Source organism: Zonotrichia albicollis, chromosome 29, assembly GCF_047830755.1.
Source record: "Zonotrichia albicollis isolate bZonAlb1 chromosome 29, bZonAlb1.hap1, whole genome shotgun sequence".
Taxonomy (NCBI): Eukaryota; Metazoa; Chordata; class Aves; order Passeriformes; family Passerellidae; genus Zonotrichia; species Zonotrichia albicollis.
This window is the reverse complement of record NC_133847.1, coordinates 5,008,005-5,020,478: the sequence shown is the minus strand read 5'-3', so window position 1 is coordinate 5,020,478 and position 12,474 is coordinate 5,008,005. Positions and strand designations below refer to the sequence as shown.

Here is a 12,474-nt window from a genome sequence, read left to right as displayed (position 1 = left end):
TTCCCATGGGATTTCTGCCCAAGCTTCCCATAGGATTTGTGTCCCACCTTCCCATGGGATTTATATCTAACCTTCCTATGGGATAAATATCCAATCTTCCCATAGGATTTGTGTCCAACCTCCTCATGGGATTTGTGTCCGACCTTCCCATGGGAGTTGTATCCAATCTTCCCATGGGATTTATATCTCAATTTCCCATAGAATTCGTGTCCAACCTTCCCACAGGATTTATGTCCAACCTCCTCATGGGATTTATATCCAACCTTCCCACAGGATTTATATCCAAATTTCCCATAGAATTCGTGTCCAGTCTTCCCATGGGATTTATGTCCAACCTCCTCATGGGATTTGTGTCCGACCTTCCCATGGGATTTATGTCCAACCTTCCTATGGGATTTATTCCAACCTTCCCATAGGATTTGTGTCCCACTTGCCTATAGGATTCATGTCCAACCTCCTCATGGGATTTATATCCAACCTTCCCATGGGATTTATATCCCAATTTTCCATAGAATTTGTGTCCAACCTTCCCATGGGATTTATATCCAACCTTCCCATAGGATTTATATCCAGATTTCCCACAGAATTCGTGTCCAATCTTCCCATGGGATTTATATCCAAATTTCCCATAGAATTCGTGTCCAGTCTTCCCATGGGATTTAGGTCCAACCTCCTCATGGGATTTGTGTCCAACCTTCCCATAGGATTCATGTCCAACCTTCCTATGGGATTTATATCCAACCTTTCCATAGGATTTGTGTCCCACTTGCCTATAGGATTCATGTCCAACCCACCCATCGGATTTATGTCCAACCTTCCCATGGGATTTATATCCCAATTTCCCATAGAATTCGTGTCCAACATTTCCATGGGATTTATATCCAACCTTCCCATGGGATTTGTGTCCCACCTTCCCATAGGATTCATGTCCAACCTCCTCATGGGATTTATATCCAATCTTCCCATAGGATTTATGTCCAACCTGTCCATGGGATTTGTGTCCAACATTTCCATGGGATTTATATCCCAATTTCCTATAGGATTCATGTCCAACCTCCTCATGGGATTTGTGTCCAACATTTCCACGGGATTTGTGTCCAACCTTCCCATGGGGTTTATATCCCAATTTCCTATAGGATTTATGTCCAGCCTTCCCATGGGATTTGTGTCCAACATTTCCATGGGATTTGTGTCCAACCTCCTCATGGGATTTACATCCCACCTGCCCACGGGGCCGTGTCCCTGCACCCCCACAATGCCTGAACCCCCTTCCTTGCTTTCACAGCAGGAACTGACGGATTTTTTTCCACAACACCCAAACAACCCCCCCATCCCGTGGGCACCTCCAGCCACACCGAACCCCTTGCCCAGACACCACCCTTGGCCTGTGCCCTCTGTGCCACCCCCTGGAGGTGCCCCAGCCGCTGACTCAGCCCGCAGGGCACGGGGGGCAGCTCCCACCTCCCACCAGAGCCAGACACGATTCCAGGAGGGGAAGGAGCCAAAGCAAACCCGCCAGCCGCCCACTGCAGCCCTTCCATGCCTTAATTAGAGGCTCCTCCAAGCTTCTCCCCGGGCCTGGCAGCTTCAAAGCCGAGCGTTCCCGGCGGCACCGGGGGTGGGAGCGCCCGGCCCAGCCCAAATCCTCGCTGTCTCGCCTGTGTTGAGACGTTTGGGGAGTTCATTCCAGACCACAAGGGCACTCTCAGGGATTATTTTGTTTGGCAGCGCTCTCAGCTCCTCAATCCCTGAGCAGCACTCGGGAATGGGGCAGGGTGGGGAAAACAAGCAGAGCTGCAGCCTCGCATTCCCGGCTCCCCGAGGGAGGGAGGGAGGGAGGGAGGGAGGGAGGATTCCCTGAATTATCGGCGCTGTTTGGGAATCTCCGCCTCTCTCCCGTCCTGGAAGTTAAGTCAGGCCAGCACGGGGAAGCTGCCAGGGTGAAATCAGGTCCGGTTCTGTGGAAAACGGGAGGAGGAAGGAGGCTGTTCCCGGGGGAAGGAGCTGCTGCTCCGCTTTGAGGCGCTCCAAAACAGCGCAGCTGCAGCTCCCCAGCGAATCCCAGTGAATCCCAGTTTCCCTGTTCCCATCTGAGGCGCTCCAAAACAGCCCAGCTGCAGCTCCCCAGTTTCCCAGTGAAACCCAGTGATTCCCAGTGAATCCCAGCGAATCCCAGCGAATCCCAGTGAATCCCAGTGAATCCCATTGAATCCCAGTGAATCCCAGTGAATCCCAGTTTCCCTGTTCCCATTTGAGGCGCTCCAAAACAGCGCAGCTGCAGCTCCCCAGTGAATCCCAGTGATTCCCAGTGAATCCCAGTGAATCCCAGTTTCCCTGTTCCCATTTGAGGCGCTCCAAAACAGCGCAGCTACAGCTCCCCAGTGAATCCCAGCGAATCCCAGTGATTCCCAGTGAATCCCAGTGAATCCCAGTTTCCCTGTTCCCATTTGAGGCGCTCCAAAACTGCCCAGCTGCAGCTCCCCAGTGATTCCCAGTGAATCCCATTGAATCCCAGTGAATCCCAGTAAATCCCAGTGAATCCCAGTTTCCCTGTTCCCATTTGAGGCGCTCCAAAACAGCCCAGCTGCAGCTCCCCAGTGATTCCCAGTGAATCCCAGCGAATTCCAGTGAATCCCAGCGAATCCCAGTTTCCCTGTTCCCATTTGAGGTGCTCCAAAACAGCCCAGCTGCAGCTCCCCGGTGAATCCCAGTGAATCCCAGCTTCCCCCTTCCCAGCAGGGCCTTTTCCCCTCCCAAGAGCAGAGAGAAGCAGCAGTCGGTGCTGTCCCACAGGGGGATCTGAATCCCTCCCAATCCCAAATTCTGCAAGGGGATTGGGAGCAGGGAAAAGCTCTGTGCCAACCCCCAGCTCCTTCTCCCCCTGTGCCGTGACCTCCAGAGCCCTTCCTGCTGCACCACTGCCAGAACAACGTTCACCTGGACAAGAGTTAGCAGGCAGCTGGGGGGGGAAAAATGCCAGGAATTTGTGTTCCCAAGTGTTTGCAGCAGCACAGGATCACCTGCCTGGACTTTCTCAGCTTCCTGTTTACGGAGCGAGGCCGATGAATCAGCCCAGGGAGAGTTCAGGGAACTTCTGGGAGCTGCTCCCACCCCCACCCCTGTCCCTGCAGCAGCCTGAGGATCCACAGCAGGGCACTGCTGGATCCAAAACAAGAGTAGGGCTGGATCCACAGCAGGGCAGGGCTGGATCCAAATCTGGACAGTGCTGGATCCACATCTGGGCACTGCTGGATCCAAATCTGGACAGTGCTGGATCAAAAACCAGAGCACTGCTGGATCCAAAAGAAGGACAGTGCTGGATCCACAGCCAGGGCACTGCTGGATCCAAATCTGGACAGTGCTGGATCCAAAACCAGGACAGTGCTGGATCTACAGCCTGGGCACTGCTGGATCCACATCTGGGCACTGCTGGACCCACAGCACTGCCCTGATTTTGGATCCAGCACTGCCCTGGATTGGATCCAGCCCTGCCCTGTTTTTGGATCCAGCAGTGTCCAGATGTGGACCCAGCACTGCCCAAGTTTTGGATCCACCAGTGCCCGGTATGGATCCAGCAGTGCTCCGGTTTTTGATCCAGCACTGCCCAAATGTGGATCCAGCACTGCCGTGGTTTGAGATCCAGCCCTGCCCTGATTTTGGATCCAGCAGTGCCCAGATGTGGATCCAGCAGTGCCCTGGGTTGGATCCAGCAGTGCCCTGGGTTGGATCCAGCAGTGCCCTGGTTTGGGATCCAGCACTGCCCTGATTTTGGATCCAGCACTGCCCAAGTTTTGGATCCAGAACTGTCCTGGTTTTGGATCCAGCACCACCCTGGGTTGGATCCAGCACTGCCCTGTCTGTGGATCCAGCAGTGCCTTGAGTTGGATCCAGCACTGTCCTGGTTTTAGATCCAGCAGTGCCCTGGTATGGATCCAGCAGTGCCCAGATGTGGATCCAGCACTGCCCTGGGTTGGATCCAGCAGTGCCCTGGGTTGCATCCAGCAGAGCTCCAATTTTGGATCCATCCCCATCATCCCTTTGCCCATTTTCTAACGCAATCAGCGTTTGGGAAAGGGCCGGGATGTGACGCCCGCAGCCTGGGCAGGGAGCACAGGACAGCGGGGACACCCAGTTCTCCTGCACAGCCCCAAAAGTGAAGCAACGACCCCACAGAGGCAGAACCCCTCCTGCCAGGGGGGCAAACAGGAGCCCGGCCCGCTCCCACCTCCTGCTGCTGCTGCTGGAGCGGGGCCAGCGCTGACTCGGCCTCGCCCGGCTCTGCTCCGTGACTCAGCACCGGGCCTGAGTCACCGCAGCCCTGCCGAGCACAAACAAAAATAAAAATCCTCCTGAATTCTGCAGCAGCGCTCCCCGCCTGCTCCCGGCAGCTCGGGACGGGGGAGGGCGATTTTCGGGAATGGCTCTGGTGGCGCTGTCCCTCACGCTGGGCCCTGGAGCTCCTCCAGCGGGGATGGAGTCACCGGGATGCTCCTCCTGGGTCTGGCACATCCCAGTGCAGGGAAAGCTTTCCCAGCAGCGCTGAAACCACGGGAAATCGATACAAATACAGGGTATCGATTATAGGGAATCGATACAAATATAGGGAACACAAAGAGCAAGGGCAGGGAGGGATCAATGGAGTGGCACAGGTGGGAGGGAGGTTGGGAAATCCGGGATCCCACAGTGCAGGAGAGGTTTGGGAATGATGCAAACACAGCTCAGCAGGGTCTGGCTGGGGCACAACCACTCCTGCCCGTTTTAGGGAAAGCACTGAGGGCAGGATAAACCCTGGAATGATCAGGATTTGGTGTTTTAAACTCCAGCAGGGATGGAGTTACTGAGCTGCTCCTCCTGGGTCTGGCAGATCCCAGTGCAGGGAACACTGACAGAAAGGTTTCCCAGCAGCACTGAAACCACGGGAAATCGATGCAAATACAGGGTATCGATTATGGGGAATAGGAAATCGATGCAAATACATGGTATCGACTATAGGGAATAGGAAATCGATACAAATACATGGTATCGACTATAGGGAATAGGAAATCGATACAAATACATGGTATAGGGAATAGGAAATCGATACAAATACAGGGAACGCAGGAGAAAAGGCAGGGAGGGATCATTGGAGTGGCAGAGCTGGGAGGGAGGTTGGGAAATCCGGGATCCTGGAGTGCAGGAGAGGTTTGGGAATGATGCAAACACAGCTCAGCAGGGTCTGGCTGAGGCACAACCACGCCAGCCTGGTTTAGGGAAAGCACTGAGGGCAGGATAAACCCTGGAATGATCAGGATTTGGTGTTTTAAACTCCAGCAGGGATGGAGTCACCGGAATGATCCTCCTGGGTCTGGCACATCCCAGTGCAGGGAACACTGACAGAAAGTTTTCCCAGCAGCACTGAAACCACGGGAAATCGATGCAAATACATGGTATCGATTATAGGGAATCGGAAATCGATACAAATACAGGGTATCGATTATAGGGAATAGGAAATCGATGCAAATACAGGGTATCGATTATAGGGAATCGGAAATCGATACAAATACAGGGAACGCAAGAGAAAAGGCAGGGAGGGATCATTGGAGTGGCAGAGCTGGGAGCAAGGTTGGGAAATCCGGGATCCCACAGTGCAGGAGAGGTTTGGGAATGATGCAAACACAGCTCAGCAGGGCCTGGCTGGGGCACAACCACTCCTGCCTGGTTTAGGGAAAGCACTGAGGGCAGGATAAACCCTGGAATGATCGGGATTTGGTGTTTCAAACCGGTTTGGATATTCAGGACTAAAAGCCACGTCTGACTCATGAACAGCCCCAGATCTCTCCTGGGTTCCGTCCCTGCATTTCCAAGCTCACATCCCGAGTTTTGCGCTCGCATTGCCCCCAGTGGAGGCTGTGCCACCCTCCCGGTGTCGCGTCACGGCAGCACCGAGTGACGGCCGGGGCGGCCCCTCCGCGTCCCACGGCGCCGCTTTGTTCCCGAGCTCCCTCTCGCTGTGTGCGCCCGGCAAGGCTGACAAAGTCCCCATTTGGGGCTGTTTTTGTTGGGGAAAAAGCAGCGCAAACCCGCGCAGCTCCTGAGTCAGCGGCGCGCAGCAGCGGCGGTGACAGCGCGGTGACAGCGCGGTGACAGAGCCGTGACAGAGCCGTGACAGAGCGGTGACAGCAGCGCTGGCTCTGCCGAGCCGTGACTCAGCAGCGGCTCCGAGCTGCAGGAGACGCCTCCTCCTCCTCCTCCTCCTCTCCCATCACGGAGCTGGGCTGGCTCCGAGCAGCCTCTGCCCTTTCATCCATTTCTTTATGGATTGATTTATTATTCCCGGCGCGATGGAGAAGGCGCGGATCCCCCAAATCCATCCCCAAATCCATCCCCAAACCTTTCCCCGGGCTCAGCCCAACCTTTCCCAACCGAAACGCGGCGCCGGGATCGCGGTCACGAGGGTGAAACCGTTCGGGAAGCCGGGCCTGTCCCGGCCTGACGGGCACCGGGGCTGGCACAGCTCCCGGGCGGCTCCGGCCCACACGGTGCCACCTGCCCGGGCTGACGGCAGCGCGGAAAAATGCGCTGATGCCGAGAGCGCCGGCAATTCCTGCATTCCTGCCATAGCTGCAGTGCCACTCCTCCGACAGACAGAGCCTGAGCGGCATTCGCCCTTCCAGGACCCCATAAACCCCACAGGACCGCGTTTACCCTTCCAGGACCCCATAAACACCTCAGGGCCACGTTTACCCTTCCAGGACCCCATAAACACCTCAGGACCGCGTTTACCCTTTCAGGACCCCATTTACATCTCAGGACCACATTTACACTTCCAGGACCCATAAACACCTCAGGGTCTCATTTACCCTTCCAGGACCCATAAACACCTCAGGGCCACGTTTACCCTTACAGGACCCCATAAAACTCTCAGGGCTGCATTTACCCTTTCAGGACCCCATTTACATCTCAGGACCACATTTACACTTCCAGGACCCTATAAGGACCCTATAAACCCCTCAGGGTCTCATTTACCCTTCCAGGACCCCATAAACACCTCAGGACCGCGTTTACCCTTACAGGACCCCATAAACCTCTCAGGGCTGCATTTACCCTTTCAGGACCCCATAAACCCCTCCAGGTCACATTCATCCTTCCAGGACCCCATTTACCTCTCAGGACCCTCTCTACCCTTCCAGAACCTCATTTACCTCTCAGGATTGCATTTACACTTCCAGGACCCTATAAACCCCTCAGGACCCCATTTACCTCTCAGGACCCTCTCTATCCTTCCAAGACCCCATAAACTCCGCATTCACCCTTCCAGGACCCTACAAACCCCTCAGGGCCTCATTTACCCTTCCAGGACTGAAATTTTGCTCCTTTTGTCTTCCTTCGCCCCCATCCCTGTCCCAAAAAAATGTGGGATTGGTGCAGCCTCCTTTTCCCAGCGGGATTTGGGATTTGCTCTGTGCTGGGGATGGAGGATGCACCCCTGGAACTCAGCCTTAATTAAATCGTGCTTTTAATTAATTAAAGAGCAGCCTCACATCCATGACATGGAGCTGCAAAAAACCCCAAAGCCTCCAGGATTGGGAATTCGGGGATGGAGCAGCCTGAGGGTCTCCAAAACCTTTGTGTTTTGGGATTTGGGGATGCAGCAGCTCCGTGTTTTGGGATTTCAGGATGAAGAGATCCAAGAGTCTCCAAACCCTCCCAGTTTTGGGATTTAGGGATGGATGGAGAAGCCAGAGGGTTTTGGGATCCGGGGATGCAGCAGCTCCATGTTTTGGGATTTAGGGAGGTCTCCAAACCCTCTGTGGTTTGGGATTTAAGGATGGAGTAGCTCCATGTTTTGGGATTGATGGAGCAGCTCAAGGGTCTCCAAATCCTCAATTTTTGGGGATTTAGGGATGGAGCAGCCTGAGGATTTTGGGATCCGGGGACGCAGCAGCTCCGTGGTTTGGGATTTCAGGATGAAGAGATCCAAGTCTCCAAACCCTCTGTGTTTTGGGATTTAGGGATGGAGAAGCCTGAGGGTTTTGGAATTTCAGGATGGAGCAGCTCGAGGGTCTCCAAACCCACCAGGATTGGGAATGCAAGGACAGAGCAGCCCGAAGGTTTTGGGATCCGGGGATGCAGCAGCTCCATGTTTTGGGATTGATGGAGCAGTTCAAGGGTCTCTAAACCCTCCATTTTTTGGGGATTTAGGGACGGAGCAGCCTGAGGGTCTCCAAACTCTCCATGTTTTGGGATTTAGGGAGGTCTCCAAACCCTCTATGGTTTGGGATTTAAGGATGGAGCAGTCCCAGGGTCTCCAAATCCTCTGTGTTTTGGGATTTAGGGATGGGGTAGCCTGAGGGTTTTGGAATTTGGGGATGCAGCAGCTCAGTGTTTTGGGATTTCAGGATGAAGAGATCCGAGAGTCTCCAAACCCTCCGTGTTTTGGGATTTCAGGATGCAGCAGCCCCAGGGTTTCCAAACCCTCTGTGTCTTGGGATTTCAGGATGGAGCAGCTCCGTGTTTTGGGATTTCAGGATGAAGAGATCTGAGGGTCTCCAAACCCTCCGTGTTTTGGGATTTCAGGATGCAGCAGCCCCAGTGTCTCCAAACCCTCCGTGTTTTGGGATTTAGGGATGGGGCAGCCTGAGGGTTTTGGGATCCGGGGATGCAGCAGCTCCATGTTTTGGGATTGATGGAGCAGCTCGAGGGTCTCCAAACCCTCCGTGTTTTGGGATTTCGGGACGGGGCAGCCCCAGGGTTTTGGGACCCGGGGACGCAGCAGCTCCCCCTGGCTGGAGCCGGCCCAGGAGCCGCCGCCGCCTCCTTGGAGCGAGCCCGGAGCCAGGAAAGGCGGGGGGAGCCGGGCCGGCGATCCCAGAGCCCGTTCCTGCCTTTCGGGGTGACCTCACGGCTCCGGGGAACAGAGCGCGGCTGTTGGGGCCGCGGGCTCGCTCCCTGTCTGGGCAAGAACAAAGCCGGCTCCATTTTCCGCTCACACTTCCTGCAGCAGCCTCAATGAGCCATTGAATTTTTCCCTGACTGCAGCAAGTTTTCATTCCCCTTTTTTATCCCCCTCCCTTCAGACCTCAAGATTTCTGTGGCGTGGGACCAGGAGCCATCGCAGGGTGGGAAAACTCCCCTGAAAACTTCCTAAAAACTCCTTAAAAAACTCCTTAAAACTCCCTAAAAACTCCCGGGCTCTGCTCAGGAATGGATTTTCAGCCACTCCATGTCCCACCAACAGCATGCATGGACCTTTTGGAGCTGCTCCATCCCACCTCAATCCATTCAAACCTTAAAATCCAGGGAAAGCCGAAGCATCCCCAAGGAATTCATCCCTTTTTTTCCTTCTCTCCCATTCCAGGGAGCTCAGGCCTGGCTGGAATCTCCTTCTCCCCAATTTCCCAGGTGCAGCCCCATAATTAACAGCCCTTTGCTAATGAAGCCCAAGGGAGAATCTTTTCCCTAAGGCAGGAATTCACCTGGAATGGGAGAACTCAGCCCTGCTGGGGAGCAAAACCCCAAAACCTGAACCCCACAAATTTGGGATGAACACCCAGCTGCAGCTCCAGGCTGGAATGGGAACATGGAGCCACTGTGGGATCCTCATTCCCTACAAAAGTGCCCTGCTGGCATCAGGGATTGGGGCTCATTCCCATTCAGGAACAGGGACACAGAGCTGCTCCAGGATTCCCAATCCCCTGCTGGCACTGGGGTTTATTCCCATTCTGGAATGGGGACATGAAGCCACTCTGGAATTCCCATTTCCTACAAAAGGGCCCTGCTGGCATCGGGGATTTGGGCTCATTCCTATTCTGGAAAGGGACACAGAGCTGCTCCAGGACCCCCATTCTGTGCAAAAGGGTCCTGCTGCCATCAGGGATTGGGGCTTATTCCCATTCTGGAATGGGGACATGAAGCCACTCTGGAATTCCCATTTCCTACAAACAGGCCCTGCTGGCATCAGGGATCATTCCCATTCTCAAACAGGGACACAGAGCTGCTCCAGGATCCCCATTCCTTACAAACAGGCCCTGCTGGCATTTGGGCTCATTCCTGTGCTGGAATGGGGACACAGAGCTGCTCCGGGATCCCCATTCCCCTGATGGCATTGGGGTTTATTCCCATTCTGGAATGGGGACATGGAGCCACTCTGGAATTCCCATTTCCTACAAGTGAGCCCTGCTGGCATCAGGGATTGGGGCTCATTCCCATTCTGGAATGGACCTGGAGCTGCTCCAGGATCTTCATTCCCTACAAAAGGAAATGTAGGGAATGGGGACCCTGCTGGCATTGGGGATCATTCCCATTCTGGAATGGGGACATGGAACCACTCTGGAATTCCCATTTCCTACAAAAAGACCCTGCTGGCATTGGGGATCATTCCCATTCTCAAACAGGGACACAGAGCTGCTCCAGGAGCCCCATTCCTTACAAACAGGCCCTGTTGGCATTTGGGCTCATTCCTGTTCTGGAATGAGGACACAGAGCTGCTCCGGGATCCCCATTCCCCTGATGGCATTGGGGATCATTCCCATTCTGGAAAAGGACACAGAGCTGCTCCAGGACCCCCATTCCTTACAAACAGGCCCTGCTGGCACTGGGGCTCATTCCTGTGCTGGAATGGGGACACAGAGCTACTCCGGGATCCCCAATCCCCTGGATGGCATTGGGGTTTATTCCCATTCTGGAATGGGGACATGGAACCACTCTGGAATTCCCATTTCCTACAAACAGGCCCTGCTGGCACTGGGGCTCATTCCCATTCTCAAACAGGGACACAGAGCTGCTCCAGGACCCCCATTCCCCTGCTGGCACTGGGGATCATTCCCATTCTGGAAAAGGACACAGAGCTGCTCCAGGACCCCCATTCCTTACAAACAGGCCCTGCTGGCATTTGGGGCTCATTCCCATTGTGGAATGGGGACATGGAACCACTCTGGAATTCCCATCTCCTACAAACAGGCCCTGCTGGCATTGGGGATCATTCCTGTGCTGGAATGGGGACACAGAGCTGCTCCGGGATCCCCAATCCCCCGCTGGCACTGGGGTTTATTCCCATTCTGGAATGGGGACATGAAGCCACTCTGGAATTCCCATTTCCTACAAACAGGCCCTGCTGGCACTGGGGTTCATTCCCACTCTGGAATGGGGCCACAGAGCTGCTCCAGGGCCCTGCTGGCACCAGGCCCCAGCTCATTTCCCGCTCCCCGGCCGCGTGAGTGCCCTTTGGGGCACGGCCATCACATGAGCGCCACCCCTGCTCTTCCTCCTCCACCCATCCCCGCAGTCCCATGACTTTCCCTCCCCAGCTTTGTTTTCATCCCTGCTGGAGCTCCAGAGGGTGACAGCGATGACAAAGCCGCCCTCAATCATCCCCAAACCCCACGAGGGGGGCTCAGAGCCCGATGACTCCTCTGTGCTTGCTGGAGCCCAGCAGCTTTTTGCAGTTTTCCCGCAAAACCGCGGCTTTTTGGGAAAAGGCCGATGAGCGCAGCGTCATGTGAGGGGCCGGGAGGAAGCTGAAGGTTCTGTTCTTTTCTCTGGGAGGAAGCTGAAGGTTCTTTTCTTTTCTCTCGGTCACGCTGGGCTGGCACAGCTCCAGGGCTGAGCTCAGGGCTGGGGCTCTGCCAGCGGCCGGCCCAGGCTAAAAAAGGGAATTTTCCCCACTGTGTCAAAGGGCTGAGGCACGTGAGGGAGCTGCCCTTTGGGCTGGATGGGGGTTTAAATTTAGAAAATTATCTGCTGCAGGTTGGGGAAAAACAGGGAGAGGGAAAGAGGGGAAATTCTCCAGCTTTGGAGAGAGCGGATTGCAGCTCTGCAGGAGCTGGCAGGGAGGGGCAGGGGTTATTTACAGAGTGCCAGGATAAAGGGAATGGATTCCAGACTGGGAAAGGGGATTTGGGAGGGAATTCCTGCCTGAGAGGGGCTGGAATGGGATTCCTGGAGAAGCTGTGGCCTTTGCTGTGGTTTGATGGTGAAACAAATGCAGAGGAGTGATCAGGAATGATCAGGCCAAGAAAATCACCAGGAGGGAATGGCTTCCAAACTGAAAAAGAGGAGATTTGGGAAGGAATTCCTGCCTTTAAGGGGCTGGGATGGGATTCCTGGAGAAGCTGCAGCCTTTGCTGGGATTTGATGGTGAAACAAGGAAATTATAAAGCCAAGAAAATTATCAGGAGGGAATGGCTTGATCAGAAAATGATCAGGCCAAGAAAATGATCAGGATCAGGGAATGGATTCCAGACTTGGAAAGGGGGATTTGGGAGGGAATTCCGGCCTGTGAGGGGCTGGGATGGGATTCCTGGAGAAGCTGCAGCCTTTGCTGGGGTTTGATGGTGAAACAAGGAAATTATCAAGCCAAGAAAATTATCAGGAGAGAATTGCTTGATCAGGAAAAGATCAAGCCAAGAAAATGATCAGGATCAGGGAATGGCTTCCAAACTGGAAAAAAGGAGATTTGGGTGGGATTTGGGAGGGAATTCCTCCCTTTGAGGAACT

The 12,474-nt window shown here is 54.5% G+C and overlaps 1 protein-coding gene across 2 annotated transcripts in view; it reads right to left on the bottom strand.

Moving 5' to 3' along the window:
- GNG7 (G protein subunit gamma 7) overlaps window positions 1–12,474 on the bottom strand; it is a 39,820-nt gene that overhangs the window by 4,975 nt on the left and 22,371 nt on the right. The gene's annotated exons all lie outside the window — the stretch shown is intronic.